Below are 19012 nucleotides of genomic sequence, written 5' to 3' on the forward strand. Positions count from 1 at the left end.
TTTTAAAATACTGGGGAGATGAGACTGGCTATTTGTAGAGAATGAGCCCAATTTAGATATACAAATATACTGTAAGTGTACAAGGTAAAGCAACCAAAGGAAGGTGAGATAGCAAAATTTTAACAGTGGTTGTATCTTTGTAATGGCTTATGGCTGATTTGTCTTCTTTGTACTTTAAGATAGCTACCAAAATGTCTTCCATGAGCATATATTATATATTAGAATATTAAATATTTTTTAAGATGGTAAGAATCATATCATATTAAGTATAGTTTTAAACTAATGGGCAAATCCTGAGTATGTTTGATACTGTTAATTTCTACTTAATGTCAATGTTTTCTTTTCTTTTTATTACTAATTTAACCCCGTGTTGGGAATGACAGTGTTCTCTTAAAAAAAAAAAAAAAAATCTCTCAACCTCTTTCTCAGTGAGAGTGGCCTGTGACATGGTCTGGCCAATGAGATGTAAGTATAATCACTGGATGAGGTGTACTTCCATTTTATGTCTGTTGCCTTTCCTTTTCTTTCTACTTGAAATGAGAATATGGGGCTGAAGCTCCAGCAGCCGTGTTGTGAACATAAACATGAGGGTCACATCTTAAGGATGGTGGAACAGAAATGAAGAAGGAACCTGAGTTCCTGGTAATGTCATGGAACAGCCCTATCAGCTTCTTGACTGGCTATCTCCAGACTTTGCATGAGAGAAGATAAACTCCTATTTTATTAAGCTACTGTTATTTGGGTTTTCTGCTACATTCAGCCAAACTGAATCCCTGACTGCTACAGTGGGTATGACTTTGGAAGTATTATTGAGCGTTTTGTGCTACATTGAATTATTCTACCACATCCTTCATGCCTCTCACATCCACAGCCTTGCCATGGACTTTGGTGGGGTATTCTTCCCCAATCCTTGGTTTTGAATTTAGCTGTGTGACTTGCTTTGACCAATGGGTTGTGGTGAAGTAACAGTGTGCCAAATCAGATCCAAGGCCTTAAGAGACCCCATATTTCTGCTTTCTCTCTTGTGCCTGTGTCACTGCCATGAGAAGTACATACCCTAGCAAGCTCTTTGGTCCCAGAATGACATGCATATGGCACAGAATTGCCTGAGCCGATCTTTCAGTAAGATGCAGAGTTGCCCAACTGGGGCCCAGGCCTAGACCAGCCAAACTCCAGTCAACCTGTAGATGTGTGATAATTAATGAGTATTGTTTTAAACCACTGAGTTTTGGAGTGGCTTATTATACAGTATAATTGTGGAAAGAGTTCATTTATAAACCTTTCAGTGATCTAAATTTCTCATTTATGAAACAGAGAAAACAATGGTATCTATCTCACAGAGTTGTGAGAGTAAAATGAGATAGCCCTCATGAAGCTCTTAGCACAGCATCTGACATAGATAAAAGGATTCATAAACTTTAGATACTAGTATTTTGTGACCTTTATCATGGTTATTATTGACATCAACTATGACAATATATTTTATACTCCCATGGTTTATTGGACTTCTAGTCTTTGTAGAACTAATTATTTCTAGTTTTAACATGGCAGCAATGGCATTTAATTAAAAAACATGGAGGAACCAGAGTGCATCCAGAGAATGACAAGAAAATTGTTGTCAGAATAAGATAGAATTGGATATATTTACCTTGAGAAAAAGAAGGCATGAGAACTCGTCTCAGTTTTGTTAAAAGAGAAACCAAGCTTTATGTTGTTTCAGAACACCAGATTACAAATCTACGTAAAACAGTCTTAAAATAGAATTGTGATAGAAGTCTTTCTAGAAGTGAACCCCATTTTATCAAATTGTTTTAATCTAAAAGCTGAAAGATTGCCTTTAAGAATATTGTAGAATTAATTCCTTCTGATTAAGTGACTTTAGTATGTCACAAACTATTCAACTTTTAAAGAGAGAGTTACAATTTTTCCTTTTCCTAAGACTTTAAGAGGTTTTAAGCTCAGATGAGTTGAGCTTCTTAGCATGTTTAATAATTTTTTATTGAGCCGGACGCAATGGCTCACGCTTGTAATCCCAGCACTTTAGGAGGCTGAGGCGGGTGGATCGCCTGAGGTCAGGAGTTTGAGACCAGCCTGGCCAACATAGTGAAACGCTGTCTCTACTAAAAATACAAAAAATTAGCTGGGCGTGGTGGCGGGTGCCTGTAATCCCAGCTGCTCAGGAGGCTGAGGCAGGAGAATTGCTTGAACCTGGGAGGCGGAGCTTGCAGTGAGCTGAGATCGCGCCACTGCACTCCAGCCTGGGCGACAGACTGAGACTCCATCTCAAAAACAAGCAACAACAACAAATAATAATCATTTTTTTTATTGAATACTGGACATTGTGAATTGCATCCTTGTTGAGTGTCTGAATTTTATTGTCCCCCTTTAGGAAGGTTGTGCCTTTTTTTCAGCCAGTTATTTGTGGATGAGTTTGATTCATTTGAGGACTGTTTTTAAGCTTTATTAGGGTAGGTCTACAGTAGTCTTCATTCCAGGAATAATTTGGCCCTACTACTAATTAATAACTGCTCAGAGGTCTTCAATGGATTCCTTGGTTTTCACTGAGAACTCTCCACTCTGGCTGGTCAGAGCTCAAGTGTCTTCTCATCCTCTGTGAGCTCTAAGAATTATTTAGCTTATACTCCCCGGTCATTCTGTGCTTGACTGTATGGATTGATAGCTTGACTGTATGGACAACCAACTACTTAGCAAAATCTCAGACTTACCAGTTTTTAAATTGTATTTATTTATTTATTTGTATAGCTTCATCCTTTCCAAATCTCTGCCCTTCAATTTCCACATCTGTGAACTCTGATCTCTGTCTCCTCAACTCAATAAAGTCCCTAGACACTGGGTTTACCTTTCTATGCCCAGGATCTGGAAACTGTCTCCAGGCAGAAACTTGGGGGCAATAATAGCAAACAGTTGTTTTATATATTTTGCCCAGTTTTCTAGTTGTTTGTGGCAGGAAGTTAAGTCCAGCCCTTGTTATTCCATCATGGTCAGAAGTGGAACCTTGGGTAACCTTGGAGAGAGCCTAATAGGAAATACTCATCTAGGAGGGTAGAAGAGTGGGCTTTCTAGAAAATTTCAGTAACTTTCAGTAATTACTGAGAAGTAATGAATGTGTATCTGAGTGTCAGGATCATGAATTTAAAGTGAAAGCATTTTGCCATGTTAAGTGATTTTCTTTGGAAATTATTCAGCCGCTCAGGAGCAAGCATGATCTTGAAGAATAAATGGTTGGCTTGACCAGGAACGGAACTAGTGTATTGCCAGACTAGCATTATCATGCTAGACCATACATTTAAACCAATGTAGAGCAACAAAAGCAATTTACCAGTTTTGTTTTTTTGTTTGTTTTGAGATGGAGTCTCACTCTGTCACCCAGGTTAGCGTGCAGTGGCACAATCTCAGCTCACTGCAACCTCCGCCTCGTAGGTTCAAGTGATTCTCTTGCCTCAGCCTCCCGAGTAGCTGGGACTACAGGCATGTGCCACCACGCCCAGCTAATTTTTGTATTTTTAGTGGAGACAGGGTTTCACCATGTTGGCCAGGCTGGTCTTGAACTCCTAACCTCAAGTGATCCGCCCACCTTGGCCTCCCAAAATGCTGGGATTACAGGCATGAGCCACTGGACCCAGCCAGCAGTTCTTTAGATATTGAAAAGACCTACACTAAATTTTTCAATTGCTAACAAAGATAGATAATTAACGTTTGAAAGAGTACGTTGGAGCTTACGAAGCTATTTCACAGATAGATAAACTCATCTGTTCCTTAAAACAGCCTCATGAGAGTGAACATCATTATTTCATTTTACAGATATAGAAATCAATATTCAGCGTGCAAGAAACTAGTCTAAGACTGCAAAGCTACTAAGTTACAGAGCCGTCTTAAGTCTTATTGCTCTAATAAGTACTTAAAATGAGGGAAACTCTCTTAAGCTTCTGAAAAGTTCTAGACTCTTTTTCCCAAAAAATTCATAGAGCCTCTAATTTTATATATAATCTCAGATAATTCACAGATTCCCTGAAGTTCATGCAAGTGGCAGTGTACTCTTGGTTTAAAATTTTTAATTTTTTCAGCACTGTAAGACAGGGTGGGAAAAAAAAGAAAACATTTCTAGTTTTTAACTGCATCTAGACAGTAGTTATACGGGTATTCACTTTATAATTTTTTTCAACTGTATAGATACACATATATACACATACACACATATGTATATATACATATACACATATGCATATATACATATACACATGTATATATACATATGCATATATACATATACACACATGTATATATACATATGCATATATACATATATACACACATGCATATATACATATATACACACATGAATATATACATATATACACATATGCATATATACACACATATGCATATATACATATATACATACGCATATGTATATATACATACGTATATGTATATATACATACATATATAATACATATGTGTTACATTGACTTTTGTCAATGTATATGTTTTATCATAAAAAATAAAGGCTCAATAATGTAGAACTTCTCTACTTTTAGTTGTGCTTTGTGGATGTTAAGCATTAAAATAGAGCTGTATTTCTAAAATACTACAAGGCTACAGTAACCAAAACAGCATGGTACTGGTACCAAAACAGAGATATAGACCAATGGAACAGAACGGAGCCTTCAGAAATAATGCCACACATCTACAACCATCTGATATTTGACAAACCTGAGAAAAACAAGAAATGGGGAAAGGATTCCCTATTTAATAAATGGTGCTGGGAAAATTGGCTAGCCATAAGTAGAAAGCTGAAACTGGATCCTTTCCTTACTCCTTATACGAAGATTAATTCAAGATGGATTAGAGACTTAAATGTTAGACCTAATACCATAAAAACCCTAGAAGAAAATCTAGGTAGTACCATTCAGGACATAGGCACGGGCAAGGACTTCATGTCTAAAACACCAAAAGCAACGGCAGCAAAAGCCAAAATTGACAAATGGGATCTCATTAAACTAAAGAGCTTCTGCACAGCAAAAGAAACTACCATCAGAGTGAACAGGCAACCTACAGAATGGGAGAAAATTTTTGCAATCTACTCATCTGACAAAGGGCTCATTTCCAGAATCTACAAAGAACTCAAACAAATATACAAGAAAAAAAAGCAAACAACCCCATCCAAAAGTGGGGAAAGGATATGAACAGACATTTCTCAAAAGAAGACATTCATACAGCCAACAGACACATGAAAAAATGCTCATCATCACTGGCCATCAGAGAAATGCAAATCAAAACCACAATGAGATACCATCTCACACCAGTTAGAATGGCAATCATTAAAAAATCAGGAAACAACAGGTGTTGGAGAGGATGTGGAGAAATAGGAACACTTTTACACTGTTGGTGGGATTGTAAACTAGTTCAACCATTATGGAAAACAGTATGGCGATTCCTCAAGGATCTAGAACTAGATGTACCATATGACCCAGCCATCCCACTACTGGGTATATACCCAAAGGATTATAAATTATGCTACTACAAAGACACATGCACACGTATGTTTATTGCGGCACTATTCACAATAGCAAAGACTTGGAATCAACCCAAATGTCCATCAGTGACAGACTGGATTAAGAAAATGTGGCACATATACACCATGGAATACTATGCAGCCATAAAAAAGGATGAGTTTGCGTCCTTTGTAGGGACATGGATGCAGCTGGAAACCATCATTCTTAGCAAACTATCACAAGAAGAGAAAACCAAACACCGCATGTTCTCACTCATAGGTGGGAACTGAACAATGAGCTCACTTGGACTCGGGAAGGGGAACATCACACACTGGGGCCTATCATGGGGAGGGGGGAGGGGGGAGGGATTGCATTGGGGAGTTATACCTGATATAAATGATGAATTGATGGGTGCTGACGAGTTGATGGGTGCAGCACACCAACATGGCACATGTATACATATGTAACCTGCACGTTATGCACATGTACCCTAGAACTTAAAGTATAATAAAAAAATAAATAAATAAAAAAATTAAAAAAAAAACAAATCCTTAAAAGTTAAAAAAATACTGTGTTACTCTCTTTGTTTTCCTTGTCTTTCTCCATTATTATCCATACCCTTCACAACAGTTCTCCTATTGTAAAAAAAAAACACAACCTGTATATTATATGTAGTGCATTGATTTTGAAACTGTGAAAGTCAGAGTCCTAGAATTAGCTGACAATCTCCTTTTCAAGTTTATCTTTCCTTCTCCATAAAAAGGCTTGATAATGGAGAGGGAAGTTGAGTTTTCAGGTCAATAATGAAAAAGAAATTTTGGAACAAGCAAGACAATGCAAGTCACCATTATTTCCATTTCTCTTAGGATAAGCATGAGCTATTTCCATGTACTTTCCCATATCCTTTTAGTCAGGAGGATCCCAAGATTATTCCTTAACCATCTTCTCCATGCAGATTCTTTTTCAGATGTTACTTACATGGGCACAGATACAAAAAGGCAGAAAAAAAAGAAGATAGTTTCGTTTCCTGATATAAACATAGCATAGCTTCCTGAGTTGAAGGGTCCTGTCTGACCCTTAAAAATCTACTTTTCTTTGTAATTATCAAGATTCTTTTTCTTTTTTCTTCTCTTTTTTAAGAGACAGATTCTTTCTTTGTTGCCCAGACTGGAGTGCAGTGGTGTGAATCATAGCTCACTGCAGCCTTGAACTCCTGGGCTCGAAGGATCCCCCTGCCTCAGCCTCCTGAGTAGCTGGGACTACAGGTATGCACCACCACACCTGGTGAATTTTTAAATTTTTTTGTAGAGACAAAGTCTTGCTACATTGCTCAGGCTGATCTCCAACTCCTCGGCTCAAATGATCCTCCCACCTTGGCCTCCCAAAATGCTGGGCCACAGCACCTGGCCAAGAATCTTTAAAGGTAAGATGAGTGATGAAAGAAAGCCTTAATTCTTCATTTTCTATCTCTTTCTCCATCACATGAATCAGTCAGTGGAGAAATAAGGGACCTTAGCATCAGATTTTCACAACCTAAATCAGGGAGGGTAATTGAGGCATTTAAGGAAGATAAACAAGCATAGGAATTTTTTATATATTACAAAAGAAATTAAAATTATAAGAGCACAAAAATGAAAAAAAAAGAATCAGTGAATTCTATTATAATCATCAAGCTTCTATAAAAAGTGGGGGCAATAGTGGTTCTTCTTTCTTAGAATTATAAACCAGGTGCAACTTCATATGCATACCACATGGTCCTAATTAGGAAAACAGGATTGAAAGCATCAACATCTTTGCTACTGTAGCATGTGTGGCAATGATTCTCAACTCTAGAGAGTGAAGGACAGCATATCAGCAATGCATTGGCAGCCCACCATGAGCAGCTCTGATAATGTGCTACTGATCTATTTTGTATATGTGGAAAATGTCACTGTGTAGCTTTTCTTAAAGGTGAATATCTCCCTGTCTTTTGCTCACCCACCATCTACCAATCCTTAACTAATGACTAAGTCTTTATTAACTTCTCTTGAACCAACTTGCTTTCTCCATTCCCACTTCTTCCACATTCATTAAAGCAACTGTCTTTTCTTGCTTAGATGACTGTAATAATCAACTAATTGAGCTCCCTGCCTCCAGTGTTGTATTCCCCCAATTATTTGCCTATACTCATCTTTCAATAGAAATCTGATCATGTCATTCCCTGCTCGACACCTTATAAAGGTTTCTCAGTGGTCTTTGGGTAAGTCCAGACTCCTTGGCATGGTATACAAAGCCCTTTATGTCAACCTCAGCTCTCACAACTGCCTCTCCTCTCCCAGCAGACCGCACTGTTGCCATTCTCTGGCCATGTTGAATTAACTTCCAGTTTTATCTGGCCTCCAGACCTTTGCCTAGAGGTTACTCCATGTATCTCTGAATGTCCCCTTTCCTCTTCATCTGATTAACTCCTCCATGTCTTCAGAAGCCATCTCTCCTATGAAACTGTCTCTGACCTGCAATATTGGGTTTAGGGTCCTAAATTTTTACCTCTAACTAGTTCCAAAACATTTTCACCACCCCAAAAAGAAACTTCATACTTATTAAGCAGTAACTCCCCATTTCTCCATTCCCCCACTACTTACACCTGACAAAGCTCTCAATACTCTATGGAAGTCTATTTTCTTGTCTGTCTCTCCCACTAGACCATAGCTCTTTGAAGACAGGGAACATACCTTGTTGGGTTCCCCACACCTAAGAAGAGAGCCTGGGATGTAGTAGTCACAGTTGACCATTAGTGTTAAAGAGGTGAGTACAGAAGTGAGTGGGTTAAAAAAGGGAGCGGGGGGAGAAATTTTAAACGTCTTTAAATGTCTTTACTAAAAGGTTAGAATGATTTCAGAGGGAAATTACAATTCTGAAGGGAAAGGAAAAGACATTGAAATTACAGGTTTCAGAAGAGCTCCCTTTGACTCCAGCTTTGGCTCTCCTGCCTTAGTATCCCCAATCTGCCCCCAAGCACCCTTGTATGCATTCCTCAGGAAGAGGGATGTTGTTCTCAGTCTTTTCCTCTTCCCTCTGTGCCTCAAAGTAGGCAGCTTCCAGTGGTGCCCTGGGCTTCAGAAGGTGGCCACTGAGCTGACCTCTAGGCTTGCAGGCTTCTTGGGAGAGCAGGTAGTGGAGGTGGGTATGGGGGGTGGTGACTGGGCTCCAGTTTGAATTTCATCTTTATGATTCCCTCTCACTATGGGGAGCATTACGGCATGAATCCCAAGGACAAATTTTAATTTGGGACCGTCTAAACCCTTATTAAAGTCATACTATTTTCTCAATCATCAAGAAAACTGCCTTTCTCTATAGTCCATAAGTCCTAAATTTTGTGAGGAGAAATTTATTTTTTATTATTTATTTATTTTATTTTATTTATTTTATTTTTTTGAGAGAGTCTCACTCTGTTGCCCAGGCTGGAGTGGACTGGTACAATCTCACTGCAACCTCCACCTCCCAGGTTCCAGTGATTCTCATCTCAGCCTCCCAAGTAGCTGGGATTACAGACACAGGACACCATGCCCGGATAATATTTGTATTATCAGTAGAGACAGGGCTTCACCATATTGCCCAGGCTGGTCTCAAACTCCTGGCCTCAAGTGATCCCCCACCTCGCCCTCCCAAAGCACTGACATTACAGGCATGAGCCACCACACCCAGCTAAGAAGGAATTTTTTGGATCTCCTTCCACCTTTGCTGAAATTCTAAAAAAGCTGCATTCCACTTTTAGCAGCTGTTTTCTTATGGCTGAATAAATGCCAGAGATGCCATCAGATTATTTTAATTCAATTGTCTCTCAGTTTTGAGGAGGGCTAAACTGTCAGTTTCCTCTTGGCACAATGCAAGTAGAAAGATAGTGATAAGCAGTCTGGTGCAGTGGATCATGCCTGTAATCCCAGCACTTTGGGAAGCCTAGGTGGGTGGATCACCTGAGGCTAGGAGTTCGAGACCACCCTGGCCAACATACAGAAACCCCATCTCTACTAAAAATACAAAAATTAGCCAGGTGTGATGGTCTATGCCTATAATCCCAGCTACTCAGGAAGCTGAAGAAGGAGAATCACTTGAACCTGGGAGACGGAGGTTGGGGTGAGCCAACATCATGCCACTGCACTCCAGCCTAGGAGACAGAGCGGGAGACTCCATCTCAAAAAAAGAAAAAGAAATAAAGAAAAAAAGATAGTAATAACTCACCTGAATTTCTCGTCAGCACTTCAGGATCATGATCTCTAACCCTCATCTTCCCTCTGTAACACTTAGGGTTGGGGTCCAGCCCCAGCTGAGGTCTGAGGACAGTGGGTGGATGTGGGGCAGGGAACTGGAAGAACACTCAAGAGACAGCAGATAAATGAGACATGGCTTTATTCAGCAGCCCCTTCACAGGGTCCGTGTTACATTTATACACTATACAAACATTAGTGGCTGAGAGCCAGGAGGGGAGCTTCTCTATGTTGTGTCTACATGGCTATGATTGTATAAGACATGGGGCTGTGTACTTGCACCCCAATCCTGCTGAGTCATCTAGGCTGTTTACCTCGGCCTATACCTGCTTCTCTATGCGTGCTTGGTGACAGCACAACCATGTTCCTTACACTCTCCAAACCTGTCCCACCCTCTGCATTCTTTATGGGATGAATTGGCATTGATTTAATAGCTGGCTCAAACCTGATCCCATTTCCCCTGCTCCCTCTCCCCTCACACTCAGACCTGTCACAAGCCTGCCCAGCCCTTCTCAGCAAGCTTCACATCCATTTCCTACCTTAATTACTAATGCTCTCACTCAGGCAGGTTATGGGAATCTCCTAACTGTATTATCTGCTTCCAGGCTGGGGCACTCCCACAGGTAAAGCTGATAATATTACTGCCTGTGTACAGCCCTTTCTGCAGGCCACAGAAGGCCCTACAGAAGAAAACTCAGTCCTCCTCAATGCGTTGCAAGACCCTCCTGCAACTGGCCTCTATTTATCTCTAAACCTGCACTGTTCAATATGGTAGCCACTAACTGTTGAAGCTATTTAAATTTGAATTAGCTAGAATTAAATTAAAGTTAAGATTCAATTCTTCAATTGTACTAGCCAAATGTTGCTAGTGGCTACCGTATTGGACCGTGACGATATAGAACATTACCATCATTGTAGAAAATTCTGTTGGATACTTACCTTACCCCTACTGCATCTGAACTCAAACTTTCAAATGACCCACACCTTTGAGCATATGGTGCTTTAGCTGAGGCAACTTCCTTTAATTGGATTACTTACCTTGCCAACTATACCCTTCAAAACACAGATCAAATATCATCCTATTCAGAGAAACCTTTCCAACCAGGCTTCCTATTCTTGTGCAAGTGATTACTTCCTCATTTGGACGCCCATTGCACTCTCTGCAGACTTCTACCAGAGCGCCCCTAACACTCCATGTCATCTAGTGTTGATGTCTGTTTCCCTTTACTACAGTATGAACCTGGGCTGGGGGCAGGAACCCAATCTTATTCATTTTTCTAGCCCCAGCTCTATACTAATGCCTGACATATAGGATATGCTAAGAACTAATTTTGGGAATAAATAAATATTACCAATAAATATTCTAAGGTCAAAATTTTATCAGATTTCAGAAACAAGAGAATATCCCAATTCAAATGCCTCACTGACAGGTAAAAACCTTGAAAAAGAAATATATTTTCAGTCAGATCAACAAAATACTGGATATGCTTTTTTAAATCGCAATCTCATGCTAGAGTTGTGTTCCATTTACAACTAACCCACGAGAGGCATGACAACTGGAGTGGATAACTGAGGTGGTTTGACAGGTATAGCGAGGTGTGGCTGACTGCACACGAAGGAAATTCTGGCTTCAGCAATTATTAGCTACACACCTGTGATATTAAAAGCATGAAGATTGGCTAGTCAATTCAAATATTAAGTGTCTAGGCTTAGAAATAGTTTATTGGGACATTTTCCATTATAAAAATAACACACACTCTTTATGAAAATTTGGGAGTACTAATCCACCACCAATAGTTTCATTAACAAAGGATTAATATTGTTAACCTATTCATGTAATGACTCATTCTATTGTACCTTATCTACATTCTTACCATATCTTCTGTTACTCTTTTACACTTAACATTACAAGCAGACATTTTTATATCTTATTATTGACTGTATTTTTAATAGCTGTATGATATGCAATTGAGTTGATGTGTCATAATTTACTGAAGTATTCCCAGTATTATGTAGCATATTTTCAAATTTTCACTATTATAAATAACACTGGAATTATTTGAGTATAAGAATTTTTTGTATTGCATGTAATTTATTCAGATTCCCAGGTGTGAAATATCTGAGTTTTAAAATATCTGCTTCATTTGCTACTTTATTCCTAGTACCTAGAACAATGCCTATCACACGGTAGGTATTTTATTAATAATTGTTGAATGAATATGTGATGTTAATTAAGTGGAAAAAAGCTGGCTTGACATGTAGACACCGAAAGCATGTCATAGGCATGTCTTGTGATAGGTTCCAGGGAAGACTTTGTCCCTACTTTTAAAAAAATTAATAAATTTTATTTTTTAGAGCAATTTTAGGTTCACAGCAGAACTAAGTAGAAAGTACAAAGTTCCCATCTATCCCTATCCCCACACACATAACCTCCCTGGCTATCGACATCTTGTACCACAGTGGCACATATGTTATAATTGATGAACCCATCATTATCACCTAGTCCATAGCTTAGGATTCACTCTTGGGGCTGTGGAATTTATGGGTTGGGACAAATGTATAATGACAGGTATCCACCATTACAGTGTCATACAGAATAGTTTTACTGCTATAAAAATCCTCTGTGCTCTATCATCCCTCCCTTCCCCCTAACCCCTGGCAATCACTGAGCTTTTTACTGGAGTAAAATTGTTGAACCACATATATTTGTTGAACCACATGGTGAGACTATGTATAGTTTTGTAAGAAGCTGCCAAACTGCTTCCCAAGTGGCTGTACCGTTCTGCATTCCCACGTGGCAGCAGAGAAAAAGAATTTCAGTTTATCCACATCCTTGGCAGCATTTGTTGTTCTCAGTGTATTGTTTTGGCCATCCTAATAGGTGTGTAGTAGTATTTTATTGTTATTTTAATTTGCAATTCCCTAATGACATATGATGTTGAACACCTTTTCATATGCTTAATTGCCATCTATATATCTCCTTTAGTGAGATATCTGTTGACATTTTTTCTCATTTTAAAAGTTGGGTTGTTCGTTTCATATTGTTCAGTTTTAAGGGTTTGATTTGGGTAACAGTCCTTTATCACATACGTATTTTGCAAAAATGTTATTGAAGTCTGTGGCTTGTGTTTTCATTCTCTTAATTAGGCATTTTGCAGTGCAGAAGTTTCCAATTTTCATGAAGCCCAACCTATCCATTTTTTATTTTATGGATGATGCTTTTGGTATTGTATTAAAAAGTCACCATCAAATTCAAGGTCATCTAGTTTTTTTTTTCTGTTATATCCTATAGGTTTTATAATTTTGTGTTTTACATTTAGGTCTGTTATCATTTTGAGTTAATTTTTGTGTCTACATTTTTTTTCTTTTTGCTTCCGGATGTCCTGCTGTGCCAGCCCCTTTTATTGAAAATATTATCGTTTCTCCTTTGGATTGCCTTTGCACCTTTTTCAAAATAATTGACTATATCTGTGTGGGTCTATTACTGGACTCCTTATTCTGTTCCACTGATCTATTCATTTATTCTTTGGCTTATACCACACTGTCTTGTAGCTTTTTAGTAAGCCTTGAAGTCAGGTAGTATCAGTCGGTACATTTACTTTTCATGTCTTTTCCCTCTCTTACTGTTCTAATTAAAACTTCCAGTTCAATTTTGAATAGTAGCAGTAGTATGTATGAGTTCCACTAGCTTAAAATAAATGCTTGCATTACCCCTTTAAGTATGATGTTTGCTGAAAATGAAAAAATAAATATCATTTTTCTGGTTAAGGACATCCCTTGCTCTTTCTTTTTTTTCTTTTCTTTTTCTTTTTATTCTTTTTCTTTGAGACAGAATCTCGCTTTGTCGCCAGGCTGGAGTGCAGTAGCGCGATCTCGGCTCACTGAAACCTCCACCTCCTGGGTTCAAGGGATTCTCCTGCCTCAGCCTCCCAAGTAGCTGGGACTACAGGCATGTGCCACCACACCTGGCTAATTTTTTGTATTTTTAGTAGAGACGGGGTTTCATCGTCTTAGCCAGGATGGTCTCATCCCCTGACTTCGTGATCTGCCCACCTCAGCCTCCCAAAGTGCTGGGATTACAGGCATGAGCTACCATGCCCAGCCGAAAATTTTCATTTTAACAAGCATTCCAGATTATTCTAGTGCAGATGGTCCAGGGGTACACACTTTGCAAAAGTAGCTAATTGAAAATACCATGTGCAGCAGGCACTTTTCCATTTTTCAATATTATATACACATTCTGTCTTTGATTCTGATGGACAATGATACATGTGTGCATTAGGCATTTAAAAAAATAGGTTACCCTGTCAGCAACTTAGTAATAAAAATGACTTGAAATACCAAACATGAGAGCATAGTTTATTGATACTTATAAACTTTTTAATCAATGTAAGTGTTGCAGAATAATTCTTATGATCTGATCACACTTTAGTCACGTGTGACTGAAATCTGCAGTGGCCCAGATTTGCTTCATTTGTGGACTTTCTCCAACAGTACCCCAGAATAGAGGATTCTAGCAAACCTCAGATCGATAAGGAGAAACAGTATGGGACAACGGGTCGAACTGGCCAGAATGGAACTGAGATTACCAGCTGTAGAATTTCAGCAGGGTCCACTTGATGGAAAGAAAGAGACTAAGGTGCTACTACTTATTTCTGATATGAAATGAAGCTGACATCTGTGGAGTCTAAATATCAAGGAATGGTACAATGAAAAGGTTCCTGGTGGGTTATCCATGCCATTACTAAAGTTGTAGCATAATTTTCTAGTAGTTAGAAGTCCAGATTGTGATGTCTACAGCATGTATGAATGAGGTACTGTTAAAGCTGAATGCCAATCTTTTTTTTTTTTTTTTTTTTTGAGACAGAGTCTCGCTCTGTCGCCCAGGCTGGAGTGCAGTGGCCAGATCTCAGCTCACTGCAAGCTCCGCCTCCCGGGTTTACACCATTCTCCTGCCTCAGCCTCCCGAGTAGCTGGGACTACAGGCGCCCACCACTATGAGAGAAGTTGAGGGAACATGTACTGCCAAGGATCTGACCTTCACTCCCAGAATAATAATCAGATTGTCATCCTCAAGAGGTAAGGATAGGTTCTAAGAAGGAAGAAAGTTGCTTCTGCTGCATTAATGTCATCTTTCATACAAAAATCAATATGAAGAATTGCCTCCATGTTCAGCCTCAATGATATACAGTATGTGACAATTACTCAAGTGACTGAAATGATTTCCTATACAGACCACAGTGCCACTTTTCTTACATATATGTAAGGGAGCCACCTACTGTCAAAATAGGATCTTACAGCTACAAATTCTCCCATTGCCCCGCCCCCCAATTATACAACTGCATAAACTTAGCCATAATAATTTAGATGAGAATTTTGCAGAATTCAAGAAACTGACATAAAATAATTTTGGGGGTGGGAAGGAACAATCCACACTGCCCTGTGTCCTTTACAAGTTGGAAAATATTCATTAAGCAGTTACCTGTTATGCATTGCAAGTCTCAAAGAGAATCCTGGTATGCTGGAATTAGTAAGACAGTTTGTAGTAACAAATGCCCCTGCCAATTTCTTTCTTCGTATTTTTGGTAATGCTATTTCTTCCTGAACGTGTCTTTGCCTGTCTCAAGCTTACCTAGCCTGCAAATTCAGCTAAGTCTTACCTCCCCCATGAAGACTCTGCATATCTCCAGCCTGTTGCAGCTTCTCCTGCTTGGATCTCTGTTGCTGTGCTTCATCCCAGAGGCACACTCCTGTGGGCATTTCCTCATACATACACTGCTTTGTGGTGGTAGCAATAGCTAGCATTTACCATATGTCAGCACTGTTGGACCACTTTCCTTCTATTAACTCACTTAATTATCATATTAACTCGATGAGGTGATTACTTTTATAATCCCCATTTTTTAAAATAAGAAACTGAGGCCTAGAGAGGTTTTAAAAAACTTGCTCAAGGTCCTTAAGGTTATTAAGCAGTAGTGTCAAAATTTAAACCCATGCATCTGCATTTCCAACTGATTTGTAAGCACTTGGTGGACAAGAACTATGTTCTAAAATTCTTTTGAAGTTCCCACATTGCCTAGCCTAGTGCTATGATCTTCAGGACCAAAGTTCATAGTTTCACTACAGTTTACTAATTTTTCAGGAAATCAGAAGACCCAAGAAAGAAGGTAGTTTTTCTCCCATTAATCAGGCTGATAAAAAACAAGTTTGGCAAGATACTACAGCAATAATAGGGAACTTGTATTAACCATGTACTATAAGCCAGGCACTGTGCTAAGCATTTTTATATATTATTTAATTCTTACAATAAACCTTTACAGAGAAGTACTATTATATATATATATCTTACAGATGAGAATGCTGAAGCACAGAGAGGTGAAGTAACTTGCCTAAGGTCCCACAGATTCTAGCCTATGACTAACCCATATGCTATCATCTCGCACCTACTGTGTAAGAATGCTTATTTACGGCCAGGCACGGTGGCTCACATCTGTAATCCCAGCACTTTGGGAAGCCAAGGTGGGTGGATCACCTGAGGTCGGGAGTTCAAGACCAGCCTGACCAACATGGAGAAACCCAGTCTCTAGTAACAATACAAAATTAGCCAGGCATGGTGGTGCATGCCTGTAATCCCAGCTACTCGGGAGGCTGAGGCAGGAGAATCGCCTGAACCCGGGAGTTGGAGGTTGCAGTGAGCCAAGATCGTGCCACTGCACTCCAGCCTGGGCAACAAGAACCAAACTCTGTCCCCAACCCCCCAAAACAAAACAAAACAAAACAAAAACCTATTTACAAGGGGATTTAGAAATTGCAGTGAATACACCATGAGGAAGATGGGCTTCTCCCATAGAACAATGACTCCTAATTTTGTAGGATTGGTACAGGAGGGTGAATGTCCACAGAAGAATTGCATATTCCCAACTATTGATGTCTCTTTCCCTTGGTGAGTTCATGAGTTACTGCTGCCATCACAGAACTGACCTCATGGGGGCACTGCTTCCAAACCCACAGCCATCCTGAGGCAAGGCTGGAACATTTGAAAAAGGATTTAGTCAAGTCCAGGGTAACAGGACACGTACACAACATAGAGCACCACAATCTGGTTACAAGATGTGGCTCGCTCTCCAAGTCTTGAACAAAATAAATATTTTTGACCCTCCTTCCTGCAGTGGCTCCATTCTTATGTTTATGACAGAAGAGCAATCACCTGGCACCTTTCTCTTCAGTTAAGCCCCTAGAGAGCTGGGTGCAGGAGGAAGTGGAAGTTTCCAGTGGTGTGAGAATTTCTGTTTCCTTTGTCAAGGCCTGGCACTTCTACATATGATGGCATTGTAGATGACCACTTTCTTGGGGAGATGCCTCCCCCTTCAGCTACTAGCTCCGGGAATGAGACCTGCTCTTAAGACTTGCTGCTTGCTATGGTCTGAATGTTTGCGTCTTCCCAAAATGCGTATGTTGAAACCCAATCCCCAAGGTGATGGTTTTAGTAAGTAGAGCCTTTGGGAGATGATTAGGTCAGGACGGCTGAGCCTTCATGAATGGGATTGGTATCCTTATAAAAGAGACCCTAGGCCAGGCACAGTGGCTCACGCTTGTAATCCCAGCACTTTGGGAGGCTGAGGTGGGAGGATCATTTGAAGTCAGGAGTTCAAGAACCAGCCTGGCCAACATGGTGAAACCCTGTCTCTACTAAAAAATACAAAAATTAGCTGGGCATGGTGGTGGGCGCCTGCAGTCCCAGCTACTTGGGAGGCTGAGGCAGGAGAATCGCTTGAACCTGGGGGATGGAGGTCACAGTGAGCCAAGATCATGCCACTGTACTCCAGCCTGGGTGACAGAGCAAGACTCCATCTCTAAATAAATAAATAAATAAATAAAAGAGGCCCCAGAGAGCTGCCTTGCCCCTTCCACCATGTGAAGACACAGCAAGAAGATGCCATCTATGAATCAGAAAGTGGGCCCTCATCAAGACACCAAATCTGCTAGTGCCTCGATCTTAAACTTCTCCAGAACTGTAAGAAATAAATTTCTGTTCTTTATAAGCTACTCAGTTTATGTTATTTTGTTATAGCAGCTGAAACATTAAGATATACCTCAAATGGACACCATAATGTCTAACTAGTCTATATAACATATTTACATGTACAATAATAGGTACAAGTAACAGCTGTCCACAAACCAACTCCTGTGGACAGGGTTTCAAGAGATGAAAGGAATCCTTGCACCCAGATGTCTAAGAGTTCAAGAGAAGCCAATAAGGTGAAAGGGCTCTTGCTAGGAGTACATCCTGACAATGCCATATACATGTGGACATGGGCCTGTGAGTGTGGACGAGAAAGGTGGTACATGTATTTTTGTTTCAAGATACTGCCTCTTGGGGTGCTAGTGACTGGGAGATCACTGAGAAGACTGCATGTGGAGACAAAGTGGAGGACAGTGCCTTCAGGATCCCTTCTGCTGGCGCTGCCTCCAAACCTGTCTGCCTACTAGTGCCAAGAGCCTGACTACCTTGTGGAGACCCAGACCCATGCTTGTAGGAGCTCAAAAGGCTATTCACTGATTTATATTAAGTGCTTGATTGATGTTTTTATTTTTATTTAAAAAAATAAACTATTTCTTTATTAGACAACAATGCTTTACCTAGAAATTTCTTTTCTGGAGCTTGATTTTGGCATCAGTTTGGTCTTTGCCCTCTACTGAATCCTCAGCTCAGCTAGCCTTAAAATATAAAGATTCTTACAGGCTCCAGCAATTTCTTCGATAATGGCACACGTCAAAACTATAAAGCATTGTAGGGTCAGTGGTCATTGGTGAGAAGAGACAAAACAGTTTGTTCCACTTGAAAAATATTTCCTTCCTGATCACTTAGATGTGCCAATCATCAACAAAGATATCAGTAATATCTCCAAATAGAGCAACATTCCACAAACCAGCCTCTGCCTGTTTTTGTATGGCTTGCAAGCTAAGGATGATTTTTTAAAATTATTAAATAGTTAAACAAAATTGAAAGAACAATAGTATTTTATGATATGTGAAAGTTATATGAAAACCAAATTTCAAAGTCTGTAATAAAGTTTTATTGGAACACACTCATGCTCATTCATGTATGTATCATCTCAGGCTGCCTTTGCTCTATAATGGCAGAATTGAGTAGTTTTGACAAAGACTGTGTGGCCCACCAAGCCTAAAATATTTCCTATCTGGTCCTTTACAGAAAAAGTTTGCCGACCCCTGACATAGTGTAACAGACTC

The 19012-nt window shown here is 39.7% G+C and overlaps 1 long non-coding RNA gene across 1 annotated transcript; it reads right to left on the reverse strand.

The window, feature by feature from the left end:
• Nucleotides 1–8346: 8346 nt before the first annotated feature.
• On the reverse strand, nt 8347–10983 carry LOC111538026. Its single transcript, XR_002730187.1, has 2 exons — nt 9735–10983; nt 8347–8650 (listed from the first exon to the last, which is right to left on the reverse strand). It is a non-coding gene; the product is annotated as an uncharacterized LOC111538026 (long non-coding RNA).
• Between the last annotated feature and the right edge of the window lie 8029 nt (nt 10984–19012).

Source organism: Piliocolobus tephrosceles, chromosome 5 (genome assembly GCF_002776525.5).
Source record: "Piliocolobus tephrosceles isolate RC106 chromosome 5, ASM277652v3, whole genome shotgun sequence".
NCBI classification, from domain to species: domain Eukaryota; kingdom Metazoa; phylum Chordata; class Mammalia; order Primates; family Cercopithecidae; genus Piliocolobus; species Piliocolobus tephrosceles.